Source organism: Equus caballus, chromosome 1, assembly GCF_041296265.1.
Source record: "Equus caballus isolate H_3958 breed thoroughbred chromosome 1, TB-T2T, whole genome shotgun sequence".
Lineage (NCBI taxonomy): Eukaryota > Metazoa > Chordata > Mammalia > Perissodactyla > Equidae > Equus > Equus caballus.
In genome coordinates this window covers 153,459,240-153,481,910 of record NC_091684.1, presented here as the reverse complement: position 1 = coordinate 153,481,910, position 22,671 = coordinate 153,459,240, and the positions used below count along the sequence as shown (strand labels likewise).

Below are 22,671 nucleotides of genomic sequence, written 5' to 3'. Positions count from 1 at the left end.
AAAACTTGGACTGAGAGAAGCCACTCCCGAGCAGCTGCACCTGAGGAACAATGCCTGAGGAATTTTACCCGTATCTAGATCTGATTTAAACAATAAGATACTGATCTTAAACTTATGCCATAGTAGGATGAGACTTTCAGGGTACAGAGTGAGTATATTTTTACATGTGGGTGGGACAAGAATTGTGGCCAGAGGGTAGACTGTGATAGAGAGTCTTTAAGGATGAGCCCCAAACAATTCCTCCCCTCCCACTACAAGCATACCACTCCTCCCTTCAAGGGTGAAATCCATTTTCCTTCCCCTTCAATCTGGGCTGGCCTTGTAACTTACTTTGACTGATAAAATGTGGTGAAAGAAAAGCCTGACAGATTTTGCTTTTGTGCTTTTGGATTCTTGAGCCGTCATGTTAGAATTCAGGCTATCCTGCTGGAGAGAGGGACCATGTAGAGAATCCCCAGAGACACCACATGGAGACAAAGGCCATATAGGGAAGAACTGAGATACCCCAGTCAATAGCATCAAGGTCCCAGACAAGTGAGAGAAGTCTTCTTGAACCTTCTAGCTTAGCTTAGCCATCATATGGTTGCAGCCACATGAGTGATTCTAGCTGATACCCTTTGGAGCAGAAGAACCACCAGTCAATCCACAGAAACATGAGGAATTTAAAAACAGATTGGTGCTTACCAGAGGAGAAGGGGGTGGGGGCAGGGCGAAAGGGGTAAAGAAGCACATATGTATGGTGGCAGACAGAGGTTAGACTTCTGGTGGTGAACATGATACAGTCTATACAGAAGCTCAGTGTACACCTGAAATTGAGTGTACAATGTTATAAACAAATGTGACCTCGATAAAATAGAAAAAAAGTAATACAAAGAAAAAATATGCCTCCAGCAAATAAATAAATAAGTAAAAATCATTGTTTTAAGCCATTAAGTTTTGAGATGGTTTCTTACCTAGCAATAGGTAATTGATATAGTGATCTTAGAGGCAGGGTTAATAAAAAGAGGTTATGAAGAAAAGACCTGCAGAGCTGGGGGCCTAGACGTCTCTTTTTATTTTGAATTGCCTGTGTGTTTCAGTCAACTATTTTCTTAAAATCTTTGTGAGCCTTCTATCACAAATCAGTGCACCTCATTAGACCAAAGCCACTTGTATAGACAGACCCCCTTTACCTTGGGCTGAGAATCAGGGTGCTTTAGGAAATACCCATAATACTCTCTAGCCCACAGGGCCTATGAGGTGTTGCTTGACATCATTCTAACATCTTAAAAGGTCTTACAGCCTCTGATTTATCATACCTCTGAGACCATATTTTACTGTTGGCACACTAGACTTCTGTCTTCGCCCTGAGACCATTTATGACATTGAGAATATTTTGCTGGCTGGTAAATTTGGGAATAAAAAATGGTAGAGAGTACTTCAGAGACTAATCGAGATGTACTGTGAGTTTATAGGAGGATATGACATCTACAGGTTCTGTCTTCCTTTCTAGACTCATCATGAAAAGCTTTGAAAAGTTAATACTAAATTTTAAAATTTGAATAAAAGTTAAACTTGGAGATAATATCTATTTTGTTATTAAGTATATTATAAACATTTATATTAATGAACTATAGTACAATCATAGCAAGCATCCGTGAACATTTAACAAACAACTGTTAATTTCTGAAGCAGAAAGGAACATGAGTAAAAGTTCAGGTTATACTTTTAAAGTGAAAGCTAATTATTTATTAGCTTAAGAAATACTTTACGTTTGATTTCCTATATGGAAATATTGATTCCACCTAGTTGTCTGCTGGAAATTAAAAATAATTCAAATACTTATAAAAGAATATTTGCCTTATTTACTCTTGAACGCTAATAACAATATTTACAATCTTATCAAGGGCAGTGCTTTCTATTAACCAATATATGTCCTTGGCAATGTTGCAAATAGAATCTAAATTACTGAATAAATTTTCTAATTGTTGATGACTGCTTTTTGTTTTTTAATTGATTGTATATTTTGGAATTTTGTAACTACCCTGAATCTCAGAAATAAATTGCTTTGTTAATTTTCAGGGCTTTTTAAATCTAAGTAAAATGGATTCTAAATATTGTGGAATAAAAACAATTCTAGATTTCTTCCATTCTCAGAGATTACCTAATCTTCTTTTATCACTTATTATAGAGGATTTTTTTCACAGTGATGTATTATTAAATCTTTACTATTGTAATCTTTTTTCTCTTCCAATTTCTCAAGGAAGTGTACCACAAACATCTTAGGAAACTCTAGAGAACTTTTAAACTTTAACGCACAGTAAGTTTTATTTTAAAGCACTTTGGAAGGAAGGAAGGAGGGAAATGTACTGACTGAACCAAGGTGGCCTAATATTTTATAAGCTTAGGAGAAAAAATTCCGTTTTTCCCTCCAAGACACATTTCCCTGAAAACATGTTTTTTTTGTATTTAAAAAATAGAAATCTTTGTTACTTTTGGAAAATACTTTTATAAAGGTAAAAATGTTTTCCAAATTTAAGTCTGGACATCTCAATTTATTTTAACATTGAGAGTTAAGAAGCTATTCCAAAAGTACATTAATTTTACTTCTCAGATGAAATCAATGTAGAAATATTTAAAGTTGGAACATGGTGCCTTTGGAAGTCCAAACTATTCTGCTGGAGATGTGGCAAGACCTTGGAGGCACTCCATGGAATGAAGGGCTACGTAGGGAATAACTGAAGCACCCCAGTCAATAGCACCAAAGCCCCAGACAAGTGAGAGAGACCTTCCTAAACGTTTTAGCTCAGCTTAGCCACCAGCTGAATGCAGCCACAACAGCAAACCCAGCTAATATCACTTGAAGCAGCTATAGAAAATAGTTGATCTGGATGTCACATAACCTCTATCTTAAGCAACCAGGTGGTTGACTGAATTTTTTTGATTATCTTTTCCATGATTCTGTTGTACTATGAAAGTGGCTGGACTTAGCCTTTATTTTACAAGAAAACTGAAGGTATGCCAATCATTACTTTTCCCCCCAAGGTTGCTGACATTAGGTCTTTAAATTTAATGTGCATATTAAAAATAATGAGTAGCATATTCCTCATTGAAGTGGGCTTGCAAAATGTTAAAAATAACCTTTTTATATGCACTTATTAGTAATAATAAGAAATATTTGGTATTTCAAATTTCAGTGCCCTAAAAAGCCTGGCGTAGTATATATATCATTCTATATATAAGGTTTTAATTATGGCTTTAATTATGGTTTTAATTATGGTAACAACTGACTGTAATTATATGACAACCAGTCAGAGTCTTTTAGAGGCAGTGATTTTGGATAAACAGCTGCTCCTTTTTCTACCCACCTATATTAAGATCTTTTTTCCAGGTGCAATGGATTGAATGCTACCCGCCCCCCATTTCTCCCACCCCCGAGCTCTGCCCCAATTCAAATGTTGAAATACTAATCCTCAGTGTGATGGTATGGAAGTGGGGGCCTCTGGGAGGTGATTACATCATGAAAGTGGACCCCTCATGAATGTGTCTAGTGCCTTTATAAGAAAAGAAACCGGAGCAATAATCTCTCCTTATATTGGTCAGAACTATTCCAGATACACACCCCAAACTAATCATTGTCAAGGGCTGCCCTATCAGTATTTGCCTTTTAACTGGATTGACTTCCTTGAAGGGATACATATCTGAATGAAGCCACATTTTTTTTTTAAACAAAGAGGGAAGGAAGAAGGGGATGGTTGTTGGGCAGACTAATATTTTTTCAAACTTCAGGTCACAACCCATTAGAGGATCATAAAATCAATTTAGTGTAATGTAACTGACATTTTGAAAAATTAAATAAAATGGAATAAAATAAAATAGAAATAAGCTCATCATACTTAGTAGGTACCAACATGATTTGTGAAACTTACATTTGAGTTATGTGTGTGTACATCCAGTCATGATGTAAAATGAACCTCTTAGCATTGGTCAAAGTCAAAGAGTTTGAAAGCCAGTTGAGTAGACAGCCAGCTGTGTCTGCTGTAGGCAATCCCCACTGTTCTTCTGAAAATTAGTTAAGGGAATATCTGCATTCAATGATCGTTCCCTACAAGACATGATGAGGCTTAGCAGATAAAAGAGATCTAAGAGTAAAATCTGTCTAAAATACGTGAACTATCTAAAATACGTGGGCTTATATAATTATTTAAGAAAAAACTAGATAATAATAAAATCTAATAAGAAAATGCCATCTAATGAGAGATTATACACCCAGAATTTTACATATTATCTCTTTTAATTTTCTCAATATCCTAAGGTTCCATATTATTCTCATTTTAAGATTAGAAAAAACAGCCAGACGAATCTCAAAGAGGTTGAGTAATTTGATGAAACTCACATAGCAAATAAGTGAGAGAACTTGGATTTAAAATTACATCTTTCTGATTTAAAAAGGTTCAAGCTTATTGATTACATTAATCTATCTCCCCAGTGCTCAAATGCCTCCAAACAATTTATCATTGTAGCAACAGTTTTATTCTACGGAATAATGACAGTGTTAATTTAAAACCATTCTAAAATTATGCAAGCAAAACAACCACATAAAATATTGAATATCTGATAAAGAAAGGAAATAAAAAAACATAGATTTCAAAGTAATTAAGGCTATTCTGTTGATGATTTCAAAGTGAGTCATTGATCATCTTCCTTATTTTTAGTTGATATTTTCCAATCAGTGCAAGAATAATGACATACTCTATTTTATTCAGATCTAGGCGTATGATGCAGCCAATTTTCTGATTACAGACCATTGGCCAAGTAAGTATTTGTGTTGATATAAAAAGAAATTTTGCCTTAACTACAAATTTTAGACATAAAGTAGAAGTTTTCTTATGTCAGGAAATGAGCTGGTTATATATTTAGAACTTTTGAAAGCTCTTATTTCATTTTTTTTACATGTATAGATTTGGAGCCCATTTGTCTGCATGAACAGTTGGATACAAATAGTTTTATTACTGAGTGCTTTAAAATGAAGAATGTTTCCCTCTTGGTGCCTCAAAGAAAGAGCTTAATACTGGCAAACTTTCCCTGTTTTACCTACTAAAATAGAACATGTGCTACAGCTATTAGAAAGAACTGCAGTTTTATGAATATAATAAAACAAAAAAGTAAAATCAATCACAAATAACCATTAAGTATGTTTTTACCTCACCAAAGATGTAGTCCTGTCTGACTGGAAATCCTGTGGTTTCACATTCTAAAGTGAGAGTTGGATGTACAATGATAATATTGGGAGTCTGATCTTTTGCCATTATCAGCAATGTTAATCTTGAGAATTTTTCCTCTTCATTTGTGTTGAAAGATTAATAAATTCAGCATAATTAAGATCACTAAGATGATGCAAATATGATTTTTAATTTTTCTAGTACATGTTAATTGACTCAAGTGTACAGAGTATGTTACATATAACAGAGTTACAAGAAGCTAACATTCTACTAGAAGCTTACCTTCCAAGAAGGATACAATGCCCATTTAAATACCACAGCTACAGAGAATTCAGTCATTCTTAAGGTAGATTGTTTAAGAGAACGTGTTAAGCCCATTTGGCTGCTTCTAGCTATCTAGCTTATTCTCAGCAGCTATTGTTATACTTCCAAGGATATCAGACCACGTTAATAACACCCAGAAGAACATATTTTGAAAAACAAGTTTATTAAAAAACAAAAATTGAATACATTTGAAAATCAAATTGCACTTATTCATTCAACAAATATTTATTGAGCATCCTCTGTATATCAGATGTATCCACTATGTTTGTGACAGTTTTAAAATTTTGGTTTCCAAATGCTCATTGCTAGTATTTAGAAATGTGATTTTATATATTGGCCTTGTATGCTGTGAATTTGCTAAACTCACTTATTAATTATGTGAGGTTTTTTTTAAGGTTTCTTGGGATTTACTACATAGACAATCACATCATCTATGAATAGAGGCTGTTTTGTTTCTTCCTTTCCAGTAAGTATGCCTTTTGTTTCTTTTTCTTGCTTATAATTGAGTTGGCCAGGACTTCCAGTATAATGTTGGACAGAAGTGTGAGAGCAGACATTGTTTCCTTGTTCCCAGTGTTAGGACGGAAGAATTCAAACCTTCACCATTAAGTATAATGTTAGCTGTAGGTCGTGTGCACATGTGTATGTGCGTGTGTGCACATGTTACCCATTATGAGGTTAAGGAAGTTCCTTTCTGTTCATAGTTTAAGAGGTTTTTTTAATATATTGAATGGAACTTGAACATTATCAAATGACTTTTTTGGGTCTATGAGGTTTTTCTTCTTTAGTCTGTTTTAATGGTGAAATACATTTTTCTAATTGTATTTTCTAAGGTTGCACAAGCCTTGGACGAGGCTATTCCGAGGATAGACTCCTCTTGGTTGTGATGTATTGTCCTTTTTACTTATTGCTAAATTGGATTTACTAATATTTTGTTGAGAGTTTTTGCATCTCTCTTTGTGGGCTATATTAGTACATAGTTTTTTTGTTCTGTCTTTCTCTAGTTTTGGTATCAGGGTAATACTGGCCTCCTAAAATAAATTGGAAAGTGTTCCCTTCTCCTGTGTTTTATGGAAGAGTTTGCGTAGATTTTGTATTCCTTCCTTCTTAAATATTTGCTAGAATTGACCAATGAAACCATCTGGGACTGGAATTTTCCATTTTGGGAAAGTTTATAAGTAAAATTCAATTCTTTCATAGGTATAGGAAAATTTAGATTAACTGTTTTTTGTTGAGTGAGTTTTGGCAGCTTGTCTTTTTCAAGAATTGGTCCAACTCATGTGACTTGTGGACTTTGTGCGCAGTGGGTTGCTCGTGGGATTCTCTTATTATCCTTTTAATGTCTATAAGGTCTACAGTCCGCTATTTTTCCTTGATCAATCTGGGTAGAGGTTTATCAATTGTAATGATTTTTCAAAGAACAAACTTTTTGTTACTTTGATTTCCTCTTCTTTTTATTTAATCAAGTTATTGATTTATGCTTTTATGTTTATTGTATTCATCCTCTTTTTTGCTTGCTTTGAGTTTAACTTGCTTTTTTTCTAGTATTTTAATATTGAAACTTAGATTATTGATTTGAGACCCTTCTTCTTTTCCAATATAAGCCTTTAATGCTATAAATTTCTTTCTAAGCGCAGCTGTAGCTGCATCCTACAAATTTTGATATGTTGTGTTTTCATTTTCAGTCAGTTCAAAACAATTTACTATTTCCTTTCAGACTTCCTCTTCGACCCGTGGATTATTTAGCAGTGTGCCATTTAATTTTCAAACATTTGGGGATTTTCCAGAAAGTTATTGTTATTGATTTCTAATTTAATTCCTTCTGATCAGAGGACAAATTATGATTGTTCAATTATTTATAATTTGTTATGCTTTGCATTATAGCCCAGGATATGCTCTATCATCATGAATTTCCACATGCCCTTGGAAAAAATGTATATTCTGCTGTTGTTGGAGTTTCCTTTAAGTGTCAGTTAAGTTAAGTTGGTTGATAGTGTTGTTCAAGTGTTCTATAATCAGTGAGAGAGATAGGTTGTAGTTAGCTTACTACCTTTTGGCCAGCACTAGAAATTTTTTTTTCCTTCTTTTTATTTTTTGGTAAGGAAGATTGGCCCTGAGCTAATATCTATTGCCAATCTTCCTCTTTTTGCTTGAGGAAGATTGTTGCTAAGCTAACATCTGTGCCAGTCTTCCTTTATTTTTTGCATATGGGACATCGCCACAGCATGGCTTAATGAGCGGTGTGTAGTTCCATGCCCAGCATCCAAACCCATGAACCCCAGGCTGCCGAAGTGGAGTGCCCAAACTTAACCACTACACCACCAGGCTGGCCCTAAGCAGTGGCAATTTAAGTTGGATTTTGAACCCAGATTTTTCTGACTGCTAAATTGATATTCTTTCTATTATGTCATAATGAAGCATTTAAAACTTCTAAAAGCTCTAAAAATCCCTTACATATTGTGCAACATAATACTTGATCCTAAATTCATCTTTATGCTGCAAGTAAATTTTATTTTGCTTAAAAGGGAAAGTCAAAACCTACTTAGGAAATGTCCAAGTTTTCCTTGTTCTTTGCAAATAGACTTTAAACATTTCATTTCTTTGCTCCTTGTAAACAGGCTTTACCTATGTTTAATAGTATATCTAAATTTTAAAGGTATCCTCTTCTGACTATCTCTTTTAAACAATAATAGCTAGATTCATTTCCTTTTGGAATCAAAGTGTTACTTCTCCTTAGCAGGAAATCTGAGCCATAGTGAAGGAAAGAAATCTGTTAAATTACTGCATCTGCTGTTGAATTTGAGCTTTTATTTCCTTCTGACTGACCACTCTTCTGTGCTTTCTTCCATTCATTGTGAGTTAGAGAGGCAGCTGATAGTCCTGTTTCTCAGTCTTAAAAAAGATAAACAAGAAAAGAAAACAACCAGAAAATATTCCTTTTTCATAAATACAAATATCCCACACTCTCCTTCTATTACATTTAAATTTTATAAATATATAAACATTTTGACTTAAAAAAATTAATACTAATTTTAGATTTTTTTTCAAATTCTTTATGTTCCCCTTTCCTGTGATTCATATACACTCCCTAAAGGTGAGACACCTTAGGTTGGAAGTGCAAATTATTTCTCCCTGCCAGATTCACCTATACCTGTCCATCTGGGATCTTTTGACAGTCTTCTTGTTCCCATCAAAGTCTTGTTCAGCCTAATTGGTCAGACTGTGGCTCATCTGTATATCCAGAAATAGAGCAGACTCCACCATCATAAATGGTCTCCTCCCTTTCCCCTTGTAAACCCATGCCTTCCAGAAAGGAGCAGGACACAAAGAAGCCAGCTAGTCCATACAGAAGTGTGCAGAGGAGTCACCCATGTAACAGCCCATGAGGACAACTAGAGACGGGTCAGAGATGGTTGGCCAAAGGCTGAAGGCCAAGCAAACTCCCTGGGGCAGGGTAGGCATCACCAGCAGGTCACTAGTAATCAGAGACTTTCTTCTCTGCTGTTTGTTATGATAGTGAAACCATGTCTGGCTCTGCTACCAAGTCTGCCATCATTTAAGCAGAACGAGCAGAGAGACTATCAGACAAGTCTATTCTTTAACAGGTACCTTCCCCAAATACTTACTATAATATTGAGAAAAATTAACATGACATATTATTTCAATGGGTCATATTAACCCCTCTCTTCTTTCTCTTAAGTTGTTTTAGGATCTTGAGTGTATTGGCTGTGGGATGATGCAGGATATTTTTAAAGATTTTTCCTAAAATTTCTATAGTGTTACATAAAAATGGAAGAAAGGAAGGGAGCAAGAGAATGGGCCAGGGTGAGAATGAGAGTATGCGTGAGACTAACAGCTTGGCATATTGTAAGCCTGAGATCAACATTATTTCTTAATTGATGTTCTTGCCTCCACGTCCGTTCTCCTCTAATTGAGCTTCTTCTATGCCAGAGTCAGTCCTTAAAGTGCAAAGCTAACCATATTGGTCCTTTGCTGAAAACTCTGTAGAGGATTAAATCCCTCCACGATCTGACTCCAGTCCTCTGCTCCAGTCTCACCACCTGCCCCCCTTCACCTATGCTTAGTCAGTTTTCATCTCCTTTGAATTTCTGAAGAACACTGGGTTATGTCATTCCTCTGTGCCTTTGCATTTTGACTCCTTTCTGGCATGTCTGGTCCTTGTCTTTGCTGGCCGACTATGCTGTAACACATCCTCTGTGACTTCTTCCCAGACCACACATTCTGTGAGAGTTAATAATTTCTTCTTCTGCAAAACATTGTACATAGTACTTTCTTTATAATAAGTAATTATAACTTACTTGTTGCATAATTATATATAATTATAGTTATTGGTTTTGCATTTGTTGTACCACTGATCTGTGAACTCCTTGTGGGCAGGAACAACGTCTTATTTGTCGTTTTGTCATCTGTATCAAACCCTGTGCCTGGTACATCATAAGCTTTTAGAGAATGTTGGTTGATGTTGATCTACATCAAATAGAGCTGTAATAAGAAGTCACCATGCTGTCTTTCATTTTGTAGACTCTTATGCTCAAATATGCAGCTGTGTTGTGCTATTATGATACGTAATTTACCTGCTCTAAAAAAAACAACTCACAACATTATTTTAGGCGATAGCTGGGTCAAACAATCATGTCCTCTCTTTCCATTGGAATAAGATTTCCCAAGGGAAAAATACAATGATCAGAAGCCTCTTACATCAGTCTTTTATATTTAGGGGGAAAAGGGATTTGCAGATTTTTCCAAAAGCCAGTTAGAAAAATTAAGCCCCTCTGCAATGTGATACTTCTAAAAATAATGCCCAGAGGAACGGCAGTTCTAGAGAATACTAAATCCAAATGTGGCTAGATTCCATCTTCATTTTGGAAACAGCCACAGCTGTGGCCAGCCCAGTCAGACAATGGAATGCAGTTGAGGATTTGATATGGGGGGAAACGAAAGGGAACTAGGTTTCCTGCCCTGAGGCAGTTGGCAAATAGTCCTTGGGCCCTCTCTCCCCCCTGTCTCCCACCCCCAACCCACTCCTCATCACCTAGGAAATATATTAGTGATCTGAATAAGATCTGGCATTTGGAGTCTGTTTGTACTCTTGGGAATATTGTGGTCAAAGGATCTTAAAAAATCTAAGATGACAGTATTATACTGTACATCTCTAACTCACTCCAAGTATGGACAAGTACCAAGTTAAGCCACAGAGAAATGCTTTCCTTCTTTTTAAAAATTTTCTATAAATGGTATTTTGCAATTTGAGACAAAAGAAACACAGTAGTTCCAACTTCATTATGCTTTCCTTTCCCAAAAATATTACAAGATTGTTTGCCTGCTGGAAATGACACACTGGTCTTAACCAACAACGTTTTATAGAGAAGATAATTTCCAGGCCTATCTTCTGCATCTGCCTTGTACTCTACCCACCTCTCCCGTCCCTTTATTAAATCATCAAAAGTTCATACGGCAAAGATGAGAGCACTGTTAGCAACTGAAGATCTTCCTAGACTTACAGTGGGGTTACATCCTGATAAACCCATCATAAATATCGTTAAGTCGAAAATGCATTTAATATGCCCGACCTACCGAACGTCATAGCTTAGTCTCACCTACCTTAAACATACTCAGAACACTGCTACTGCCCAGCATCATGAGAGAGCATCATAGGGCATATTGCTAGCCCGAGAAAAGATCAAAATTCAAAATTCGAAGTACAGTTTCTAGTGAAGGTGTATTACTTTCACATCATTGTAAAGTCAAAAGATTCTAGGTCAAACTGTTGTAAGTGGGGGACTGTCTGTAGATGGAAGCAGCTCTTATAAAGAGCTACCCGGAAAACTAATCTATGGCTGTGTTAGTCCGGATAGTGGTTACCCTTGGGAGGAAGGGTTGGTAGTAACTGGAACAAGGCCCGAGTGAGACTTCTGGAGTGCTGCTCACGCTCTATTTCTTTATCTATGTGCTGGTTACATGGATGTGTTTAGTTTGTGGAAAGTAATTGACCTATACCCTTAGGATTTATATACTTTTCTGTATATGTTTTACTGCAATAGAAAGAAATAATAATGATAACCAAGGAATCAGGCCTGAATTGGTTCAAAATGCCACTTAGCACAAAGAACATAAAGACAGTAAATCCGTGTCTATACAATAATAGACAATGAATATATAATATAATGATATACAATGAGTATGCCTAGTAGGAGCATGTGGAATACACCTTTTAGTAAGAGGCCATTTGTTTGCCTTGGGAATAGGAGGCCCGGAAGCCCAGCTGAAGAGGCATGTTTCTCAGTGAGTAATAAGGCAAGAAAGGTTCTGTCCAGCTCTTGTTGCAACACTGCCCAGACCTTCTTCAATCATCTTTATATTGTTATAGAACAACCCTTTGGGAAAGACATGGCAGATATTAAAACCCTATCTTTTAAAAAGAGGAGTCTGAGGTACACACTAATTTAATAATTTGTTAAAGATAATAAAGTCAATGGTGATGCTAGGGTCTGGACCCAGATCTGCTGATTCCCATTGTAGAATTTCCACTTCATATAAGTCAACATGATGCATTGAAGTCATTGAAGTCAACAGTCACTGTGTCCATTTCCCTCTTTTTGACCTCAAATCAAGAAAATACTGTAATTATTGAAAGAAAGCCTCATTTGGACTCTGTTGACCTTGATCAAAGCCTTCTTGGTTAAACTCTTTTCCTTGACTAATGCTGCCTAACCTTCTACATAGGAAAGAATACCCACCCCACTCTGGAATCTCCTGCAGGTAGAAGACATGACATTTCTCAGCTTTCCTCAAAAAGCAGACAAAACTGGCAGGTCTATGAGAGGAATTTTTAGTGAAAGAGAATGATGGAGTTTTATAAGATACCTCCATTGGGAGATCTATCTGAGAACTCAGCAGTGGTTTCCCAAGGGGAGGGAGTAGAGGGGCTGTGGAAGCAGTTTGCCCTGGGTGCAGGTGAGAAGAGGATGATTTTCTGTAGAGAATTTTAAAAAATAATAAAGCCAACTAAAAGTTGTTAGTCTGCTTTTTATTATCACCATGTGCCCGAAAATCCTCAGGAGCCTTTCCTAGAGACATTCACCAGACCAGAAAGCAGTAGTGAGGAGTGCAACTGACCCTTCCCCCACCTCCACCCCGTGCCCATTTTGATATTAAAGTGTTGGCTCTTGTAGTTGTGAAATGTCTCATAATTACCAATGCACTGAAAGGCATGTTCTGTCTGTTTCTAAGGCCAAAAAGAGGAGGGAGTTGTTTGTAAGAGGTGTTTTAGGGAGACATTCTGGCTCATTCTGGGTCTGCACCAATCTCATGAGCACATTTCTGGCATCTCGTCACAGAACTGGAGCTCACGGTATTTGAGCAGATGATTGAGAACATGTGCAGGGTTAGCCCCGGAGGCCATTGTGAAGGAGGGACTCTTGCTCCTCTCACCTCTCAAGACCACGGTGTTTCCAAGGTGCTACCCGCTAGCTTCAAGAGATGAATAACTTCTCCTTTCCCCCCTACAAAGACATTTTTGTTGTCTTTACCTACTCCGGCTAAGTCCACTGTCTTTCCTCTTCTAGTCTCCACCATTTCAATGTAGAAATGAGTTAAAAACACCAAAAGAAAGGAGTACAAATGATAGCTTGTGACTGTGCTGGTCAGTGACTGAGGAGGAGGAAGGAAGCAGAGGGAAATGCATCTCTTCCCAGTCAGACTCTGGATATCTTTCCTGAGGTGTCTGCTATCCCCACTTGTGCCCTAAGCCAAACTTATTATGCCTTAGTAACAGACTCCAACTGTAGTTCCAAAAGTTTGAAAAATAAGGAATGGACCAAGTTGAACTTAGCAAATGACAATTCAGGTAAAGCAAAAATGGTAATATTAATATCAAAGTAGAATTTTAAAAGATCATTCAATATAACAAAAAATATATAATAAGCAGAAGTGTTTATGTATCAAACAATATAACCACACAATCTGTATTGCAAAAATCTTGGAAACACAAAGATATTTATAGAAACTCAGTCTTCAGAGTAACCTTTGACACATTCTTTACAAAAACTGATGGATCCAGCAGACAGCAAAAAGTAAAGTTATTGAAGATGTAAATGGAAAAATAGGTAATGGTAGACAGATACCTAGAACAGAGAATAGATTGGTCAAATATCTTTGCAACATTTAGAAAATTTGATCATGTATGTCATAAGGCAAATCTCTAATGGAGAAATCTCAGAGTCTACATTCTCTGACCAAAATGTAAGAAACTAGAAATTACAACAAGATAGCCCAAAATGTTTATCCTCTTAGAAATTTCCATAACAAATAATCTCCTTGAGTTAAAGAGGAAACCAAATTGTTTATAAATCTACTTAGAAATATAACGCTGAATGCATAGGACATCAAAACATATAGGGTGCTAGCAATGCATATATTTAATAAAAAAACAAAAAGATGGATGGGGGCCAGCCCCATGGCATAGTGATTAACATTGGCATGCGCCACTTCGGCAGCCTGAGTTTGCAGGTTTGGATCCCAGGGACCAACCTACACCACTGACAGCCATGCTGTGGTGCTGCAATCCACATATGAAATAGAGGAAGACTGGCACAGATGTTAGCTCAGGGCCAATCTTCCTAAGCAAAAACAGAGGAAGATTGGCAACAGATGTTAACTCAGGGTGAGTGTTCCTCAGCAAAAACAAATAAAACAAAAAAGATGGAAAATAAATGAACTAAGATTCAATTGAAAATTTGAAAAAGAAAACAGCAAAATAAAAGAAAAAGAAAAAAGAAGGAAGAAACTTATAAATATATCAGAAATTAATGAAGTAGGAAAAAATTTTCAAAGTAGATGATAAACAGTTCCCTAAAAAGACCAATAAACTGCTGACAGGCACAACCAAGAACAGTGAGAATATATTGCACATGTTCATTTATTGAGTTCCACAGTAATCCAGGTATTGTTCTAAGTGCTGGGATATTTGTTAAATTTTCTGCCTGTTCAGCATCTTTTCTTCTTGGGATTGGTATTCTTTCCATTATTAAGGTTTTAATCTTACAGCCCTGACTTTCCCACATCAAGAGTAAGGAGGTACCCAGTCTGGCCAGTCCTCCTGGATACAGTGATTGATCCAGGCTTGAGTATGTGACACAGGTAGGCGCAAAGAAAGTCCTCTTTTGGAGGATTCAAATGGGCCCTGGGAGAAACAGATTCTCTCTTTTTCTAAGGTACTAAATTCTAAAGGACAAATAAGCCTGAAGTTCCTGGGACTCTCTTTGCTGCCTGAGGATGAAGTGAACACAGGTTTTTTACCAAGAGAAAAAGAAAGAGGGAGACAAAGAGAGCACATACACACATGAGCACCTTGCCACAAGAGTGGCTACAGTACTGGCGTTCCAAATATCCACCTTTGACCTCAAAACAAATATACTTTCTTGGTCTTGAAAACGTAAGTCCAACACTTTCTTTTCTGGATGCCATCACTTGCTTTCACCACTGGAGGAGCACACACTGAGAAAACGAGTATGGAAAGAGCTTTATCTATATGCTTGACCAGTACTTTACTATTATGATACCACTGAATCCCCACGTTAACCCTAACAGATGAGTAGAGACCCGGAGAAGTTAGGTAAGGTAATGTCTTAGTCATTAGTCATTTATTCATTAAACAAAAGTTAATATATAGCAGGCACTATTCTAGGTACTCAGGATACATATATCAATGAAACAGACTGAAATTCTTGTTCCCATGTAGCTTATATTCTAGTGGGGCAAAGAGACAATAAACAGTGAATTTCATAAATAAGTAAATAATATGGCATGTTAGAAGGGGACAAATACTATGGGAAAAATAGAGTGGATTTAGAGTTTTCAGGAATGTGTATCTGTGTTGGGGGGTAGTGTAGGTTGCATATTAAATAAAGTGGTCAGGATAGGCCTTGAGAAGGTGTCATTTGAACAGAGATATAAAGAAGGTGAGGGAGTTTCCCAAATGTACAACTGGAGGAGGGGGAATTCCAAGACTGAAAAAACAATTTTGCAAAACCCTAAAGTGGAACCAGCCTTGTTGCTGATCCAAATAGCCTTCCTTTTCCAAAACACTTCATTGCCACTTGACAGAAATGTGTGGCAGTAAATGTGCACATGTATAATGACTGCAAGTATCAGTTGGGTAGTGTCCAGCCTGTACAGCTTGCACAGCCATCCATTGCAATCGTGGTGCTGGGCAGAAGTGGGGAAGAACAAGAAGTGGAAAGAGCCAGGGGAAGATGCAGTCAGAGAAGTCAGGCAAGATGTTGAAGTTCATTGTTAGGAACTTGGCTTACTCAGATGTAGTGAGGTGCCATTTGGAGGTGTTCAGCAGAGAAATGGCATGACCTGACAGGTTTTAAAAGGATTACTCTGGCTACCCTGTTGAGAATACACTGTAGTGGGCAAGGGTGGAAATAGGAAAAGAGCCTATTGCAAAAATATAGGTGAGCGATGACAATGTCTTGGAGCAGAATATTAACAGTGAAGTAGTTGGTGAGAAGTGGTTGGATTCTGTATATATTTTACAGACTGAGCCAGCAAAATTTTCTGAGAAATGGGAATTGGGATGTGAGAAAATGAAAGAAGTCAAGGATGAGGCCAAGGTTTTTGGCTTAAAATATTGGCCCCTCACTGTTGTTGAAGTCTTTGCCTAAGTTACACTTTTTTACAATGCTGGCCCTGATTATCTTACCTATTTTTAGCCAAAAAAACCCAAAACAAACAAAAAAATTTGAGATGAGGTTGTTATAAGATAATACACCACATAAACAACATAATGTAAATATAAACATAGAGAAACATTTCTTCTCCATCTTCTCCCTGCAACTGATATCATCTATTTATCCATCTATTAATCACCACTATCACTATACTACTATATTACATTTTAAATCAATATACTATTTATAAGGCATTTTAGACCATTACCATAATTGATCCTCAATAATCAAGTAGGTATATTATCTGTATCACATTGGTGAATAAATTCCAGGAAGGCTCTATGCTCTCCTCTGTAAAGCATCAGACATCCTATTTTTATATGTAAATTGTTGACAGCTTGGTATTTGGTCTGTAGAGCCTATAGACCATATTAGACTTTTTCCAACTAATTAATTTCCAAGCAGAAATTTTAATAAACAATTATCCTTCCAGGGTAATTAATTGTATTTTGAACCACAGTTTAACGACTTCCACCAGGTTTTAAAGATGTATGCTTCCCAAAGTGAATTTTCTGTTACCCAAAAGTGACAGTCTGTTAGAAACAGTATCATGGAGGGGACACTGCTGGTCCCTGCACAGATGTCCTTCACCAGCCGGGATAGCCATCCTCTAGATGCTAACAACTCAACTCACTGCTACTTCTTTTTCCAGAGAATTGCTTTCAGCCAAACAAAAGCCGTCTCACCCAGGAACCTATTCTTGCTTCACTTAGTCCTTCCGCTCTATATGGCTTCTCTTACTCCCCTTCTCTTGAGGGTGCTCCTCTAATAAATCACTTGATCAAGAATCCCCATCTCAGACTCTGCTTCTAGGGAACTTGACTGAAGACGCAACATTTGCTCTTTAAATATATACATGTTCCCAAACATATTCGTTATAATTTAGTAGAGAATTTGAGGTGCTTAACATGCTGGAATGTGTGTTATGGGAAAGCCAAAAACAAACATTAGAAATGTCCTCACTTTTTGTTGTGAGATGAAGAGGATTCAGTGCTCTTGCTTACTCTCCACTATGATCACTGTCAGACAGCTTGACATTCAAATATAGCCTGAACCATACAGGGTCAGTTCTGGTAAGATCCTCAGAGCACCAACTGCTGTGGGTCAAGGTAGCTTCATGATGGATCTACTCCTTAGGAAGAAGGTAGGTGGAATTCTGTTGGAAGGAGGTTAAAATTGTAATGCAATCTGGCACATAATCTATTTGTTTGTAATGAGGACCTTATGAATGAAGATAAAGAGGACAGAGGATGAAGGAGATATGGCACCAAGACAGAAGAGGGAAAACCAAACCATTTGAATTTGTACAGGTTCTTTATATCCTAGGTTTCTCTGCATGGAAATGGAGTGTAAGGGAAAATTTTGCTACCAAATAAAATAATTTATTTTCTCCTATATCAAAGAGCATATATAAAGATAGGGGAGAGTTTAAAGCTCAGATGATATTACTCATGTATGTTTTCATCTATGTACATAGACATATATTACAAAGCGTTGAGAAAATGAGCATGAGAAGGCTCAATCATAAAGTGATATGGTATTTATCACTTTATGTCTTCTACTACAGCTATTTGTGTTTATTTTTCACTATGTCTTCTCTATCCCTGTTCAAATGATTTTGATCTCCTTGAGGGCAAGACACTGTGTCCCTCATTGAACTGGGCAAAACACTCAGCACACAACAGGCAATCTGTATTTACCAAGATGACGTGAAGATGGCTCTGACCAACCATCAGTAAGGACATACAATTGCCTTTTTAGATTATGGGGATGGCTTTATTCTTATTATTGTCTCCTCTCTGTCTGGAAGAGTTCACTTTGTAACGTAGAACATGAATTTATAGGACAGTTGTTAGGTGGAAGTTTATGTTTAGAAAAGAGAATTGAGTTAATTATTCTTCTCTGCATTTAAAATGGGCAATGTAAAATGGTTCCCTTGACCAGGGAGCTGGGCAACAGTGCTAATCAGGCGCTACCAGACTGACTTGGTATTCCAGGTGCATACAATAATAATTATTATTATTTTTCCTCATATCTAGGCCTTAATCAATTACTCTTGAAACACTTGCTTTGAAATAATTGTTTAAGGAAAACTAAAGCCTTAGTGCTATTCATTTTTGCCTGACTCAGCTATAAGGATACAGGAGGGACCCTTTTCCCCTTGAGTGCTAACCATGAGAAAACTCCCATCTTCTTTGGTTATCTTCTTTTTTCTCATTCACAAGGAAGATGGCTCCCTGTGTTTTTTGTGAATATGAGGATTATAAATTGACTGTTGATAGTGAATTGACTGGTCATGACTGTTATGTAATTAAGATGGCTCCCTGTGTTTTTTGTGAATATGAGGATTATAAATTGGCTGTTGATAGTGAATTGACTGGTCATGACTGTTATGTAATTAGTTTGACTAATGTTTTCACCAAATAGACAGGCTTGACCCAAATAAGTAGGCTGTATGGCAAGAGGTGGGTCTACTAAGCTGAAACAAAACCCTCAGCATTTCAATTTTCAACTTAGATGCGTTCACTACTCTTTCTAGACTTCTTATTTTGTTTTTCTTTCAGTTTTTATGTAACCTCTTAACATGAGAAAGCAAGATAGTGTACTCCACTGCTAAAACAAAAAACAGATAATTAAAAACTTTCTCAGAGAGTCCAGACAGGAAACAGATCTTGACTTCACTCTCATGTCACCAATTACCATTTATCTGGTGCACACTTTGTGTTTGGAAGGATGAGTGACTCACTCATACTCTCTACGTATTGCCCCCTTGCTACTCTTCCTGGGTAATGGGCTTCCATTCTCCTCTCTAGGGACTGCCCATGTAGTTGCTCCTCTTCGAGATACCTGGAATCCCCTCTCCTATGAAGCATCTCTCTCTTCTCGCTCTCCTATTTAGACTTCTCAGTTTCTTCTACCTGAGGAATCTTGTTTACTTTCCTCAGCCTTTGGCCTGAGTTCTCCATTATTTGTTTCCATCAGACTTTCCCCCTCAATGGAACTGGGTGAGCTGAAAGAGACAAAGATTGATTAGGCTGTCTCGTATTCTTTCATTTCCCCATAGATCCCATCATCAAGATCAAGCATCTTCAAAACAATCTTCAAAACAATTAGACTTTTCACATTGCCAGAAGTTCCCCTCAATAAGAAAAGTATAACTATTAGATGCCATTATGCTAATACTTCATTTTTCCTATTTGAATTACTTTGTAAAAGACCCACTTCTATAATCTCAGTTTGGTGAGTGCCTGGCCCCAAGAAGGTAGTCAGGAGATGGGAACGGGTTAGCATGTATCATGCACTAGGAAAGGAATACCAGGAAAAGAAAAACAAACAAACAAAAAAACAAAACTCTGTCAAATGGAGAGTCAGTCTTTGAAATGTTGCATATTTAATTTTCTTGTTCTAACTTTTGATAATGTTTAAAAAGGCTTTAGGTTGGTTGATATTGATCCTCTGTGACTTGAATTAAACTTTAGTCTTCACGTGCTTTCTTATAACAGGAAAAGAATATTTAATCAGCCTGTTGTTCCTAACTTTCTTCCTACTAATAGCTTTCATACTCTCTTGATCTCAGTCCAGAACAAGATGGCTGATTAGGAAGATATTTCCTAAATCATCCCATTTGCAACAACATGGATGGACCTTGAGGGTATGAAGTTAAGCGAAATAAACCAGAGAAAGACAAATACTGCATGATTTCACTCAAACGTGGAAGTTAACAAATACATGGATAAAGAGGATAGATTAGTGGTTAGCGAGCGCAAGGGGGCTGAGGGTGGGCGAGAGGGGTAAAGGGGCACATATGTATGGTGATGGGCAAAAATTAGACTGCTAGTGGTGAGCACAATGAAGTCTATTCATAAACTGATAAATAATAAGGTACATCCAAAATTACACAGTGCTATAAACCATTATAATCTCAATAAAATTACTGGAAAAAACAAAACATACATTTCTATAACTTTAAATAGTTCAATATTTTGTTTTATTTTATTTATTTTGGTTTTAGGCAAAAATGTAATAGATTTTGGATGCCCTACAAATTTCACTCTTTTTTATGATATGAGAAAAAAAATAAAATATTTTTTCGACCATAAAAAAAAGAGATATTTCCTGCAAGAGGGCTGATCTAGACCTATCTAAACCAAGTCAGAATGTTTGGGCACCATCCAAAAGGGAAGAAAATACGTTCTGTGTTATTAAAATGCTGGCATTGAGGTACAAAGTCGTACAGAGTAAGTGAGAGCATGTTTTATATCTGTGACAGGATTTTCTGATGTTAGAGCCTCTGACTAAAATTAAACAAAATGGAGCAGCAGTAGGTCAAGCCCTTGGCTTTGTAAAAATGCCAGGTTGTAATCACATCTTATTTATTTTTCAAGATGACACAGCAACATAAGAAAATTTAGTCCACTAGAAGATTCCAGAAACAGTGCATCAACAATCCCCCAAAATATATGTAATTAGTATTCCTTTCTCAGGGGAGGTAGTGGAAATAAAAATGGAGGTGAGCGGGAAAGTTATTATGGACCTTGAAGATCACTGAAATATTGATAATGAGGATGAAATAAACTTCCTTGGGACTTTGCTGTCTGCCCAGTGTTATGCCCACTCACATTAGAGGCAATGAATTCTTAAGGGCTGGTTTCTGAAGAAATAAAGGGATTCTACCTGAGCTTCTTGAGACTGAGGCTCTCCAGGAGAGGCTGAGTATTTAAAGGAAAACCTAGAGGGAAATTTGAACTTGGATTATCCTGTCGTATTCAAGTTAATTAAAGCCAATATGTTCCAGAGGAGCATTTCACTTCTAGAGCCCTGTAGCACTGTCCCTGTGATAATTAACAGGATTCACTTGGTGGCTATCAAATCATAAGTGACCCTGAAAATTAGTTCCACTCACTGTTTGCTGTTCAACAAATCCTAGCAATGTACCATTTGGTGTTAGCTTCTTGCCTACTTGCTGTTGTTTCAACTTCTGCAAAGGGGCATCTGGCCTTGTTAAGACCAGCTGGTTGGTTTGGCTGTTGAAGGCCTCCAGCCAGCTCTTGTGCATGGCTGACTTATTTGATGGACCCAAGACAAGTGTGATCTTTCTGAGAAGCTTCACAGTATTGCTTTCTCTTCCCGAATACCACACTGCCTCATTCCCAGAGGCCCAGAACCGGTCTGCTTATTTACTGAGTCTGTGATTGTCAATGTTCCTTCACAGATGGCAGAGGAGTTGAAACCTTACAGGGGAGTTAAAATATTCACCAATAGACAGTCAAGGGCAGCTGAGAAGAAATCACAGAAAGGAATAAGCCACCTGACATTCTTCTCTCGATCTCTGTCTCATTTCATACCTTCCTTCCTTCAAGTCTATATAAAGAATTGAAGATCTCCAAAAATGGCTAAAATAGGGTAAATATAAAAGACATTTTTCCTAGTTTTTAAAAATATAGGCATAGACTTCATCTGACAGTATTTTAAAATAAAATAAGCTGTAAATGAAAAGCCATATTTATATGGGGATCTCTCAAAAAAGCATTGTTTATCCTGTGACCCAAATGATTACTGATAGAGCTAAAAATAGTGTTCACTTGGGGGAAAACAATTATTTTCAACTATTAATCACTTATTTCGTCAACAAATATTTGTGAAACAGGAATTTCTCACTAAAGTAGATTTACAAGATAAAAATGTCAGGAGCTCATTGTGAGAATACTCAGAGAGAAAACGGGAAAATGGATATTGTGTAGAAAACAGGAAGAAACACAAATGTGAGAGAAAACACCTGCTTTCCTATAAACATTTGACTTAATACAGTTCCCAGAAATGTTCAAAGAAATAGCTGTTAACAGAAATTCAGATTCAATTAACATGACATTACGATTTCAAAGGTCAGGAGAAAAAACTGTCTTTCTTCTCTTTTTACTTTTGAGCTTTCTCCCTGTCCAGCATTCTCTGGTGATGTAGCCAACAGATGGAGTTCTTTCTTTCTAAGCTTAAAGAAAGGTCACAAATAGCTTTTAATGGATTACAAACAATTTGACACATGATTTTAGAAGCTGAGAAAATTCCATGGATGCAGGAAAACTTCAAGAATTGATAAAAAGATTTCATAACAGTGCAGGCCAAAATTACCATTGCTAAGGCGGGTTCCATTTTAATTAATTAAGTGCAAACCATAGCACAGCCCACTGGATCAATTGTGACTGTTCTACTAAACAACTTTGAGAACTCTTTGGTATTTAAATTTGATGTTATTGCTTAACAGTGAAAGACCTTTTGTTACTTTAAAGTACAAAACCCTCTGCTTTCATACCCAGGCCCAGTCCGTGGTGTAATTTGGAGGGTTACAAAAGCATTGTCCCATCCAAAATTATTTTCATTAAACTCAACTGAGA

The 22,671-nt window shown here is 36.8% G+C and overlaps 1 long non-coding RNA gene across 1 annotated transcript in view; it reads left to right on the top strand.

The window, feature by feature from the left end:
- LOC102149820 (uncharacterized) overlaps positions 1 to 22,671 on the top strand; it is an 83,405-nt gene continuing 60,734 nt past the window's right edge. Inside the window, exons 1-4 of the long non-coding RNA XR_011426702.1 lie at positions 1 to 148; positions 2,243 to 2,299; positions 4,746 to 4,794; positions 5,921 to 5,991. This is a non-coding gene — a long non-coding RNA (uncharacterized lncRNA). The remainder of the gene's footprint in view (positions 149 to 2,242; positions 2,300 to 4,745; positions 4,795 to 5,920; positions 5,992 to 22,671) is intronic.